This window comes from Teleopsis dalmanni, chromosome 2 (genome assembly GCF_002237135.1).
Source record: "Teleopsis dalmanni isolate 2A chromosome 2, ASM223713v2, whole genome shotgun sequence".
Lineage (NCBI taxonomy): Eukaryota > Metazoa > Arthropoda > Insecta > Diptera > Diopsidae > Teleopsis > Teleopsis dalmanni.
This window is the reverse complement of record NC_051847.1, coordinates 74,633,537-74,648,207: the sequence shown is the minus strand read 5'-3', so window position 1 is coordinate 74,648,207 and position 14,671 is coordinate 74,633,537.

The window sequence follows — 14,671 nt, the reverse complement described above, 5'->3', positions numbered from 1 at the left end:
TCCTTAGATGTTTGTATAAATATATTTAGGCGTACATAACATATGTACATTCTTACATGCAGTTTTAAGCATAACTTATATTTAAGCATTGAGTAAAAATGATCACTTTTCACTATTCCATTTCATTAAACAAAATTTGAACAAATGAAATAATAATGCATAATACGTACATACATACATACATAAACATGAAACATACATTCACAGTTGCATATATCACCAACAGTTATTTGTTTTTATTTAAGGGCATAATTACAATACATCAAGCAGGCATTTAAACAAAAACAAAACATTCATATGAAAAAAATAGTTTTGGAATTTCCACTTACTTCCTATCCTAGCCAAACAAAAGCATTAAAGCTTAATGAATTTACAAGTGATTTTAATAAAAATATCAATTTTGAATAGAATCGAATAGTGACTACAATAACAAAAACTAGAACAAAACAAGGAGCTTTGTGAACGTTAGCTCTGTAATCAGATTTTTTTTATTATTTCACATATATTAGATATATATACATATATACATCACTAAAATTTGTTGGTGGAGCCATCAATGAATCAAATTAACAAAACATATTTTGGGCAAAACCTTATAGAAAAAACACTAATCCTAGTACATGAACATGAAGGAAGTCAAAGAAGATGTAGAGGTTTTTTGATAATTAGTGGACACACAAACAGCAACAACACTTTTTCTACTCCTCTTTGTTTTTACAAACTTATAAAATTGCTTTTTATACAGTAGGGATAGAAGAGACAATATTTTTGAAGGTGATCTATAAGACTTTGTTTTTGTTATTTTTTTCTTGAAATATATGGTTGGCTTTCTGTGCATATAATGCACAATTTTTTCTTCAAATTATTTTAAATATGATTTCTGTGTATATACATTCTACATTTTATATTAATTCTCAAATGTTAAGTAATTATTTAACATACATAAATGCTTAAGTATTTTTTTTAAAATGCTTCAAAAGATCTGTATTGTCTAAATAAGCATATTTACTTTTATTTAAATTATATAAATAACAAAAAAATATAAATATAAATAAATATAAATACTTAAAATAATTAAATATAATACTTAAAATAATACTCAAGTTATTCGACTATATATTCAAAAGAATAGTCATTGTACTCTGAATATGACTACAAATTATCATCGAAATATTGGTTAATATGAAATAGATTTTTTAAAACAGTTTTGTATTATTTTGAACAATTGATCAATTAGCCCGTTTAAAAATATAGTCAAACTTCCATAACCCAAACTTTTATAACTCGTATTAAAAATAATGCAACAGGGTTTACGATAGAGAGCAAATTACATACAATTACAAAAAACTCTTTAACTTTAAGTCTCCATAAGTCGAACCTTTTCTTTGCAAAATTATACTTCGAGTTATGGAACTTTGACTGCGTATATAATACTAAAAATGTGTATATATAATATATATATGTATATTATAATTATATAAATAAATTGCCTCTACATTCTCAGGAGCCTAATTCGTATATGCAGTAGCGCACATGTGTTGCCGACGTAAGTACCCAGCGGGACTTTCAGCGCTGAGGGAATCGATTCCCTCAGCGCTGAATGGTAATGCCTAGCGCTGATTATTCAAAGGAAACTCCTAATTTTTAACACGTGCATGTCATTGCGGGCAAGCGCTGAATCGTTCGATTACCTTTTCAAATTTGTAATGCAACATTTCAGCGCTGACATGTTCGCTTACTTTTTCGAATTTGTAATGCAACATATCAGCGCTGACATGTTAGCTTACCTTTTCGAATTTGTAATGCAACATATCAGCGCTGACATGTTCGCTTACCTTTTAAATTTTACCTATGTTATTGATTTTTAAATAAAATACTATAAATTTTTTTGGATAAATTATATTTTATATTTATGTTTTATAAAATTAAAATATTAATATTTACATAAAAAAATATAACATATATATATGAATATTTTTCTGTGAAATTGTTACTAAAACCTTGAAGAGATTTCCAGACTCGACTCGATCACTTGTTCCGGCTTACCATCTGTACTTAAAGCATCTGTAAATACAAAAGTATGTTATTGTATACGCTAAAGTTAATTATGTACAATATACCATACCAAAAAGTGCTGCTGTCACATTCTCTAACGCTCTTAAGGACTTCTTGCCTTGGGTACCATTCTCCAAAATTCCACGAAATCTTTCGCGTAATTGGTTGTTTTTTAATAACGCGTCTCATTGATGCAGTCTATAAATAACGTAATAGATGAAAAGAAATGTATGAATTAATAAAATTGTTACATGTGAATATATTAATAAGTTGAAATTGAAAGTAAGAAACATATATAATTTAACTTACAACTACTTCAACGGCAGTGATTTCTTCATTAAATTGAATTAAATCCTCCTCAGTTTGAATTATAAAATTTTCCAATTGAAACAGCTGACTACATTTTACCCCTTGCTTTAGAATGACTCGTTCTTGACGCAGTAGCATCTACATAATACAAAACAAAAATTTCAATTATCATTTTAAATATATTTACTTAATTTTGTATATACTTACAGTGAGTTTATGATAAATTCACAAATTATATTTTATTTATATTTTTAGATTTTATTTTGATTTTAAAAATTAAAAATTGTTCACTGCACGCACTTCACTAAAATCAAAAGCAGACTAAATGTATACAATGTAGGCAAAACAAGAAATTCTTAATACTCCTTTGCTTTTCTTCTTCATTCTTTTATAATTTCAACCCCGAAATTGCCTATGTCGAACACAAATGTCGAAAACAAAGAAAAATAAAAACGAAGAGCTATTACCTCCTCGCTTACTTTTTCAGCGCTGGCATAATGGTGCCGCTGGGCTGTTACTGCCGTTGTTGTTGTTGTTTTTGTTGTTGTTGTAGTTCTTGTGGTTGTTTTTGGTAAAAATGACAGCGAAATTTTAAATATTGCAACGTCAAGAGCCGCACAGCATTTAGAAGTTCTTAGCAAATACTTTTGCAGAGTGCCACTTAAGTTGTTTGTGTTAAGAAAATTTGCTGTATGCTGTCGAACAAAGGGTATACGTGCGCATGTATGTGTTAGTGTGTGGGTGTACTTACCCAGCGGGACTTTCAGCGCTGAGGGAATCGATTCCCTCAGCGCTGAATGGTAATGCCTAGCGCTGATTATTCAAATGAAACTCCTAATTACTTTAACACGTGCATGTCATTGCGGGCAAGCGCTGAATCGTTCGATTACCTTTTCGAATTTGTAATGCAACATATCAGCGCTGACATGTTCGCTTACTTTTTCGAATTTGTAATGCAACATATCAGCGCTGACATGTTAGCTTACCTTTTCGAATTTGTAATGCAACATATCAGCGCTGATATGTTCGCTTAAATTTTCAATTTTACCTATGCTATTGATTTTTAAATAAAATACTATAAATTTTTTTGAATAAATTATATTTTATATTTATGTTTTATACAATTAAAATATTAATATTTACATAAAAAAATGTAACATACTTATATAGATGAATATTTTTCTGGAAATTGTTACTAACACCTTGAAGAGATTTCCAGACTCGACTCGATCACTTGTTCCGGCTTACCATCTGTACTTAAAGCATCTGTAAATACAAAAGTATGTTATTGTATACGCTAAAGTTAATTATGTACAATATACCATACCAAAAAGTGCTGCTGTCACATTCTCTAATGCTCTTAAGAACTTCTTGCCTTGGGTACCATTCTCCAAAATTCCAGGAAATTTTTCGCGTAATTGATTGTTTTTTAATAACGCGTCTCATTGATGCAGTCTATAAATAACGTAATAGATGAAAAGAAATGTATGAATTAGTAAAATTGTTACATGTGAATATATTAATAAGTTGACATTGAAAGTAAAAAACAAATATAATTTAACTTACAACTACTTCAACGGCAGTGATTTCTTCATTAAATTGAATTAAATCCTCCTCAGTTTGAATTGTAAAATTTTCCAATTGAAACAGCTGACTACATGACTACAGCTGATTACCTCTTGCTTTAGAATGACTGCATTCGCAGCACATTGGTCAATTAATCGTTCTTGACGCAGTAGCTTCTACATAATACAAAACAAAAATTACAATTATCATTTTAAATATATTTACTTAATTTTGCATATACTTACAGTGAGTTTATGTGAAATTACAAATTATATTTTATTTATATTTTTGTTTTTTATTTGATTTTAAAAATTAAAATTGTTCACTGTTCGCACTTCACTAAAATCAAAAGCAGACTAAATGTATACAATGTAGGCAAAACAAGAAATTCTTAACTCATATGCTTTTCTTCTTCATTCTTTTATAATTTCAACCCCGAAATTGCCTATGTCAAACACAAATGTCGAAAACAAAGAAAAATAAAAACGAAGAGCTATTACCTCCTCGCTTACTTTTTCAGCGCTGGCATAATGGTGCCGCTGGGATGTGTTGCCATGCATATATGCATGTATGTATATATGCGAAGAAATGTATACAAACATAATTTGTTTACTCAAACCTTGAATACCATACATGTGGTGGGGTGAAACAAATCCGAACTGCAGACGTATTGAAAGCAATAAGTACTAAACAAACAATATGCCACTAAGAAGAAAAAAAAGAAAAAAAAACTGCAGCAACATGGAAGCATGACAGCAACAAATGGAGAAGAGTACAGCAACTACAACAAATGCTAACTTAACTCAAAACGAAGAACAACAACATCAATAACAACAACCACATAGCAAACATAGTTAAAATAGACAATTTAGATGCTGACAATCGAGATAAAGCTGAACTTTATTACGCTTTTTATTCGCATAAAATCGAATCAAAACTAAATAACAACAACAACAACAGAATCAGTTTATACTTATTTTACTATTTTGTTTTTATTGTTAACCATATCTACCTATATCTTTGCATAAAGATTTCGATAAGCAGTGCAGATTATTGAGATACATTAAGGCAAAACATTGTAATTGAATTTGCTTGATTGCATTTGGTACTCGTAGAAAAGCGGCAGAATGTTTGTCATTGCAACATTTGCTAATACAAATAGCGCAAGCAACAAATCCCTTGCAGCGACCCGTGAGTATCGTTACTTGTGCTCTGTGCGTCTTGTTGCTGTGTTGTTGTTGCTGCTGCTGGTGAAGTGTTCTCAGTTTGATTTGTTTAGCATCATTCATTTTGTATACTCGTATTCTCCTTTTTGTTTCGTCAAAGAATATAGTTGCGGAGAAAAAAAAAAAAATTAAGTTGGCATTGCCGTGCGGTGTGCATTATTGCATTTCATCGACAGTGCAGCAAATGCATTTGTTGCAGCAATAAGCACATTTTTATTGTCAGTTTATTTGCATTTTATTTAATGGGAAATATTTAAGCGTTTTTTTAACTATTGTTTTACTTTACTTTTACAGCATTATGATTTTATTTTTGATACAAATCAAGAAAACAAGAAAAACTTGGATAAAAGTTGACTTGAATAGGTTGAAGAGAGCTATTGAACATGTTGCGGTGATTGTTGGGAAGTTAGGAAAAATGTATTTATTATGTGAATAAAAAATATACCTGGTATTTCATTGCAAAAGCTTGTCATATGAAAGGTAGCAAGATAATAACATATTAATTATAAAAATAGAAAAATATATTTAAAATATATTAATAATAAATTAAAATCAGGCGTTAATAAAAATAAGTTTAAATTAAAAGTGATTGACTAAATCTTATGTTGTAGATGGCCTATAGCCAGAATTTTACTCTGGGAGTGGCTTTTATGTAATTCCAATGATCAAAAAAAAATTGTATGTTATTAAATTATTATTATATGTTATTAAAGAATCTATAAATAAAATTCTTAGGTTTATTTCGGGAGTATTCTGCCAATAAAATCACTTCCTCCTAATCCGCATCCCCCCGTATTTGCGTATCAGTCATGGGTACAAAAAATGTTCATATGTATTTTTTTCTGGAAACAATTAACACGATCTGCAGTACATGTTAAGGCAAACCGAAAGTGAAGATTTACAGAAAATGGTTTGGAAAGCCGAACATGACAATCTACTGCAAATGGTAGGTAAAGTTGAGGGTGATAATCTACATGACGATCTACAAGATGACGAACATATTATCACAAGCCTAGGCTGACGATATACAGAACATGGTATTGCAAAATGAGGTAATTTATCTATAAAACTTGATAGGACAAGCCGTGGCGGATGGTTCACACAACATGGTAGGGCAAGCCGAGACTGACGATCTATGAAACATGGCATCACAAGCCGACGCTGCTGATCTTCAAATCATAGTAAAGAAAGTTACAGATGATATTCTACTGAAGCCGAGGCTGATGATCTACAGAAATGACAGATTAAGTCAAGACTGTACCCATGTCGTCTAATAATTCAGTGGGTTATATAATAATCAGTATTATATTAGATATTTTTAAGTTATTTCAGTGGATTAGGTTTAAAGTTTTAGCTTTAGATTATATAGTTTATATTACTTTAAACTTAACTGCTGTTCATTAGATTATCTATTGCAGAAAGTGGTAAAAAACAGTCTCCTTCTGTTAATATTAGGAAAAGGAGTTTATAGAAGAATCACTGAGTCTCGCCAGCTAGTTAATTTGCCAGTTTCCTTACTATATTCGCATAACTAAGAACTCAAATCAAAATTCTGGCAACAGTTATCGAATACTTCAATTTATAATTTAATTAAATTTATCGACCACCGCGATCAACCTTTGGCAAGATAGTCGGCTGCCGTACCAAACATTAGGCAATTTTATCATAAATTGTTGTGAAATGTGCTCCGAGAGAAATAAATACCAGATATTTAGCGCTCTTTTGCACAGTACTGGAAAGTATCGGAACTATAGTTACCTAAAAAGTGTTGTCCAATACGTTAATAATTTGCCCACACTCATGAACTATCTAAGTTAATATTTTGCATGTAACTGCCTGCCCGGTCGAATCTCCTTCAGGTCTATGAGGATGGAAGAGAAGACACCCAAATACTTGTTTTGTCTATGTTAAGGCCTACATTCTTAAACACACGCGACGATATTTCGAAAACTAATTTTGACTAGATCATTGCGTTTATCAATACGTCCAGGTGGTTCTAATATGCCCATTCTTCTATGCGCAATCACAAGAAATGTGAAATTAAAACAGATTTCTTAGCTAATTGAGGAGTATTCGAACCTTCTTCCACTTTATCAACGTACCTAGAATATTCCAGAAGTTAAAAATTTTGTTTCAATATGTCTAATGTTCCCTTCTCATAACATATCTCTTCCGATATGTAAATATATATTCAAATTCAATCCAGTTAAGGATGCGTATATATTCTTTCAACCGTGACAACAACTCCATTTGTTTTTCATATAAAATACTTTTTGAGCAAACTTAATGCAACAATTAACTGCATTTCTTCGCAGACATTTTGACTCCATTTTTGTTCGTCACACCATCAGTGGTTACATTTTTCTCTTCAACTCCAATCCTATCCGCCATAATAATTTATTTATCTTTTTTATTTTTTCAAAAAAAAAAAATAAGTCCCTTCTACTTCATTATTCTTGCAGTTTAAGCGTATCGATTTATTTGCCGATTGCATCTGGCATAGCGAAAAATATTGCTTCATTCGCCTTTCAATCTCTTGCTGCACTCAGTGTTGCAATCCGCATTGTTGGTGCGCTTTGATTTCGTGCGCGTTTCCCATGTTGCATCCATGCCCGCCGCATTTGTGCTTAGCAATCGTTTACCGCATTTATCGTGCCTATAATTTTTCACAAATTAACAACTCGATTCATTTCATTTTTTTCCTTTTTTTTACCAATTTTATTGCTTTTGTGTAATTGTCTTGGAAATTATTATTTTATGCATTTCAGTTGGACTTTATGCTCTGAATTGCAGTGACTCCACTACGTATTCGCCATTGATTGCAGTCTTGCCATGGTTGGTTGCACAGCTGAGGCGTGTGGACAGCAATTTACCATAATATTAACTTTCTGCATTTTGATTATGAAATTTTCTTCATCAGAAGCAATCATAATAAAATTATTAAAACAAATTAATTAAATAATGAAACCTAGCTATTCCCAACAATAAGAAACTATGAATACGGCCACCTCTTTGCACACTCATTTACCATTTGCATTACTCATTTACCATTAATTTCATGATTTCGGAATTTCATTGGCTCAAATGGAACGCCTTCGAGCGTTTGAAACTACTCTCTGGTTCGAAACTTCGTTAAGTGTAATCTATAAGTCTTCTAACATCGAGCGATTATATGAGTATTCGTTATCCATTAATTACTGAAATGAAATTTTAACCTTTGAATGGAACTGTTACAAACACAAACTAGATGACATTTTGTCATTTTGTCAACTACAAGTCTTCAAATATCTAAAGATTAGATAACTTTTTATATCCCTCAATTACTGAGATAAGATTTAAGCCTTTGGCAACCATTAAGTAAAACCGCTGACCCGATAGCAGACATCGAAGTTTTTTTCAACTCTGTTATCTTATGCCGACTGCTCCACTAGGAGAAAAGAACAGCAGTGTGTAGTAAGTAAGTAAGTTATCTAAAAGTCTTTTAACATCGTACAATTATAATAGATTACTTTTCGTTGTCCGTAGCGCGAAGATACTTAAACAAGTGTCACAAACGGTGTTATTGTGTTATCGGTGTCAAGTCTTATTCGAACTTTTACTGGAGTGAAGTTCCAGCCTTTGACCTTTTTGATGTAGTATCACGTTTCTTAGTAAAACCTCACAAGTCTATGAACTTGCTCAAGTCCCTAATTTTGCAAAATGACAGCTCTGTCAGATCGGTAAGAAAAGAGGACCCCAAAGATTTCAAATCTTCTGGTAATCAATGATGGTTTATATATCACATAAGATAGAGTAAAGTAGATCGGTAACAAAAGAGGCCCAAAAGATTTTTAACCCTCTCCTAGCCAATGATGGTTTATCTGTCACATGAGGTAGAATACAGTTTCTTTCTCATCCACAGAGCTACAACCCTGATAAAAGTCATTATAGGGTAAAAACATTCTCAAAGCTTGTTTTCCTAGTATGCAATGACCTGACAGCACCAATACTGTAGTACTGAGCATACTTTACTCATTTTTTAGTTCAAACAGCTGACTACTGGTACATTTCTTGTGAAGAATATATATTGTAAATCTTACAAGTTATCATGTAGAATTGTTGTGTTGTGTATGAAATTTTTTATATACTAAATTTATCAATCCAATATTAATGGATTCATTGCATTAATTTAATTTATAGTTTTAAATCTTTTTTAGTTTATTTTATACATTTGATGACAAGATTTGATGACAACATTTTAATGGCAATTTACCGATTTTCCCTTAAATATCCATTTTCACATGAGGTATTACGTTACAATGAAAGAGTCTGCAACCTACTAGCACTTAAGCAAAGGAGCAGTGACTAATGTCACGTTTACACTCAAATTTGTTTAATTAACACATTTTCACTTAAAAGCATTGCGATAAATGAAAATCAATAAAATCTTTATTTACAACAACACAAGAATATACATTGCTACAATTTATATACATTGAAATGTGTATAAATATATCAATTACATTTGATATACAAATTCAATTGAAATTGAAACTTCAACACAATTAGCGATAATTATAAAAGAAAAACAAAAGTCCTAGAAAATAATTATTTTATTGGAGACATTTTACTATGCAGTACTGTACACTTTACATACATATATAACACACTTACATTTTAAAGTAACGCAGCACTGTAAGTTCTATAAGGTGACATATAAATTTATGACTAACAACAACAATTCAAAGTGACGCCAGCAATTTTTACAACACTAATTACAATTCAACTAACAGAACAAAGTAACTAATTATTGCTAATAACATGAATGTTAACCACCACTGTTAACTAATTTTTCTGTACTGTTATTGAGTTGATGTTATTGTCTATTGCCTTTGTATTCATTGGTATTTCTATGTCTACTGCAGCCGCCCCTTCAGTTGCTTTTAATTATTCCATAAGCTTATCAGACGCTCAAGCTGTCAACTGTTGCGTTAACAGTTCTGCTTACAGCGCAGCCGAATAAATGTGTTTCCTTTTCATTTAGTTTCTTTCAATCTTCTTCAAACTTTCGTACAACTTCATTCAATTTCATTCAGTTTCAATAAATTTTGTTCAATTTTATACAATTTACTACCAATGATTGTACTTATATGAATATATAGGTAGGGTTTATATAAACTTAAATGCAAACAATCTGATTAATTATTTTATGTTATTATTAAATAATTAATAATGATAGCAACGTTTAAGCTGACGACTAACAAAAATATCTAAGCATTGCTAAACAAAGTTGGGCAGATAAACCCACCTATTAGATATCAAGATTGACTTGGTCCTAACTTAATAAGAAACGTACTGCCCTAAAATCACTTTATAATCAACTGTAATCACCTCTGTAGATGAGTTTTATCCGTATTTCACCTCAGGTGGTCAGTATCAGTCATAAGCTAGAAAAAGATTTACAATTTTTGAGGCCCTTTTTCTTACCAACCTGACAGACCTTTCAACCTACAAAATTAGTGGCTTGGTTTATAGACTTGTCAGGCTAGTTCATTTTTACTTGAATGTGAGAGTCGTGCTCTTCGGCATTATTCTTACGCTAACCACTACATTTTTTTTTGTTGGTTCTTTTGGCCTACTTATCCGTGGTAACACAACGAGCCATTATTTGGGGTCAAGTAAGCTTTGAGCATAAGGTCACCACTTCAACCTATCCTCACCTACAATAGTTTAAAAATATATATACTATATAAATAGGTTTTAGATTGAATTTCTTAACGCTGTTGCTTCCAGATATTCCTCTATCTGTCTTGATTTAGTATACCGTTTATTGAGAATTAGAAAAACACTTGTATTTTTCATTCTTGAGTTACCATACTATTTCAACTAAGTTGTTTCTTTTAAATCTTTATGAGGCTTCCTCGAAGAAGATTTAATGATCCTATTTACTTGATATCTTCACACGATCTATCTATCTACCCCTGCGGGAAAGGGATTAGAATATTTCCGAGGTAAGACATGCCTGTTGTAAGAGATGACTAAACTCTAGTAGGTATCACTCGTTAATATTTGTATTATAAATGGTAGTTAGTGAGTTTCACTTGCGAACACAGCAGGAGATGTGAATGTAGAGCCCACAGCTTCGACCAATAGACGTTGGCCCCTTTAATGAAAGTATTGTGCAGCCTGTGGTTAAAATTCAAACTTCCGCGGAAATAATAACTATATTCATTACTTTTATTCGATGTGCAGTTGCATTTTCCAACCACAGAGATGTTAGATAGTACTCACTCCACTCCCTTCCAAGAAGGAACCTATATCCAAACATATGGCTTCAATTGACATCAGCGGAATTCCAATGACGATGTTTATCGCCGTAAGTTAATAGTGCCGTATTGTTAAGCTTTAAGGGCAGGTAATCATGTTAAAAAACTATAGATTCTATCTCAATCGCGGATGCGAAAGGCCTGTTTTTTGTCTTGGACCTTCAAGTCGAAACAGATCCTTCAGTATTACAAGTTTTTAAAGACACTTGCAATTCGGAATAAGGTAAGTCTTTACTGGGTTCCGGGCAACAGAAGAGTTTTGGAAAATGAACAAGCTGATGAGTTAGCCAGAACTGCATCAAAAACTGATTTTACTGGCCATTAACCCTTTTGTGGGTTAAACTGAGTCAGTACAAAACAAAAACCATATGTGGCTAATGTACTGGAAACACTACCCAGGACTTAGACAAAGCAAAGTACTGATCAAACCGTACTACTATAAAATCATTCTTAAATTCTCAAAAGGTGATTTAAGATTGATAACAGGTTTCATTACAGGACATTATGGTCTAAAATATCACTTTCATAACGTACGATTATTTGCTAATTCGGAATGCAGATGAGGAAACTACATTCTTCATGACTGTCCAGTTTTAACAACGCATAGAAGAAACTTATTTCATATGAACTTGCTGTCACCAGAACAGATTAAGAGCTCTTCTCTAAATTTAGTTCTGGACTTTGTTTATAAAGCTTTAAAGGGCTTTGTGTAATCAATAGTGAAATTGGTACAATAAGTCTCTTCTGGCCGCAGTAACGACTGTTGGGCGATTTCACGTAAATAATTTTAATAATAATAATATCTAAATAAATGTGGATAGCTATGTTATGGCCCTTGTGGGCACATGCAAGAGGTTAGATTTGATTAGAGTAGCGGTCTTGTGCCCAAAGCCCACTTGAGGTCAAATAATAGACCGTTGTAATACCACGGATATTCGTATACTTAGAAGTGATAAAGTATATCACATCTTTCTTCTTCAAATACGAGCTTCAATATATTTGTTCAAATTTTCGACAAATTTTCTGACATCGTCCATGTCTCTGAGGAATAGGTATGTCATAACGGACCTCGCCAGTGTTTTGTAAGTTTGTATTTTTGATTCTCAGGTAATGAGTTTATTTTTAAATTGTAATATTAGCCCGGAATATACCTTCCCTGTTGCTAACATTCGAGTGTATATTTTCTCAAATTTTCGACAAATTTTCTGACATCGTCCATGTCTCTGAGGAATAGGTATGTCATTACGGACCTCGCCAGTGTTTTGTAATTTTGTATATTTTATTCTCAGGTAATGAGTTTATTTTTAAATTGTAGTATTAGCCCGGAATATACTTCCCCTGTTGCTAACATTCGAGTGTATATTTTCTCTGAAATAAGATTTTCACTATGCACAATTCACTCAGAGGTATTTAGAGTGTTTGATTATTTTGAATTGTCTAAAAAATTTTTATTCATAAGTATTTTATCAGTGTTTATATAATTAAACAATTCAATAGTAGTTGATCCTTCAACAGACTTTAGCTAATTGTATTAAGGCTCGGTAGTTGAGCAGTTATGCTAAAGAAAATTCATTTTAAAAAATTTATTATGGAATTCCTTTTTAAAAGCTTACATGTCTCTTTCAATATAAATCAGTGTAAAAACCTTTCAAGATTAAATCTCACAAAATATAGAAATCTCGATTAAATTAAGAACCACAAGCTATTAAACACTAACCTAGTTTCAATTAAATATCTTACGAAAAATCTTAATAACAATCGAACTATCCAAAGTCTTCACTAATGAGTCAATCATTTACTTCATTATTTCTTAAATAATAGATTAGTAATCTTTTCAAGTTAACATATGCAATGAAATAATTTTTTTTTTAATTTTCATATTCAATTTCCATTCAATACGGTATTTACATTATTATCACTTATTTACATAGTAGGTATATAGAGTAGAACGAGCAATATTCGTTTTGCGCTCCAAACCATATTATTATGGCATTTACCATCGAAGCACTTGACCACATCCTTTCCATTTTATTTCTTGGCACAAATGCCAATTATCAGTTTTGTTCTCTGATTACGGTTATTGCCGTTGAAATTTGAATTACACGACTACACACTCAATTGTGTCTTCCACTGCACAATCGTGGGGCCCGTTCCATACAATATGTCAGCTAATTACATGATTGCACAATATTGTCTCTTAAAGTGACTATTCGCTTGAATTGTGAAATTGTCACAGAAAAGGCGGTCTTTGCATATCAAGAATACAAAATGAAGAGTGCCAGGCAGCTGAAATATACAAATTGGCTTTTATGTCATGAAAATGTCAATTCCTCTAAACAACCAATTAATTTTTTTAACAGACCATTCCAACCTTCCACAGTTACGGAAATTTTATTCTTTTCAATTGCAAAAAAAAACTCCGTTTAAAATTATTAGCAGAATTGAGAAAATATTTTATTTAAATAATGAATGTATTATTAATATATTTATTATGTGTATTTAGACTTTATATGATTACAACAGCAACTTTAAAAGGGCTACAGAACTTAAAGTCGAAAAGTTAGGTTAAATAGGTTGTTGGGACTGTATTTTAAGGATGAAAATATAATCCTCTTTTAATACACTTTAATAGTTGTTGTTTGCAGTGGCAGGCAATCAAAAAACTTTCCATGTACCTCAATCATCAATTTTACGCAGTTTTGGCACCACATTCCTAGCAAGAACACCTAAGATAGAAGATTTGGGATTTTAATACGCTGTCATAGAAATACCTCACTAAAGATCTATTTCTTCTGGACGTCAAAGCCAGGCATTCAAAGAAAAATTGTTTAATCGTTAAATGGAAAATCTTGCCATGGTAAATGACAAAACTACACCTGTTCTTGATGTGACTTACAATTCGCCGAAATGCTTCCCTAATCGTTAAAATATCAGCCTTAATAACCGTGATCTTGCGAGGTTAGGATCTGCTATACAAATCTGTAGACCATATTGAGCCATATTGTGGATTAAGTTGGCCTACAACTAGATATCTGATTGATAAATAGTTTTCAGCCGAGCGAAGTTACTGCTGGCGCGACATTCTAGGTAACCGTCAGCTAAAGAGGCTAAAGAGCTGGTTCAACCCTACAGTTATAGTAAGGTTTAAGGATACCTTACCATAACTGTAGGAATGAGCCAGCTAGTCTAGGGACAGCTAGGGACTATCAG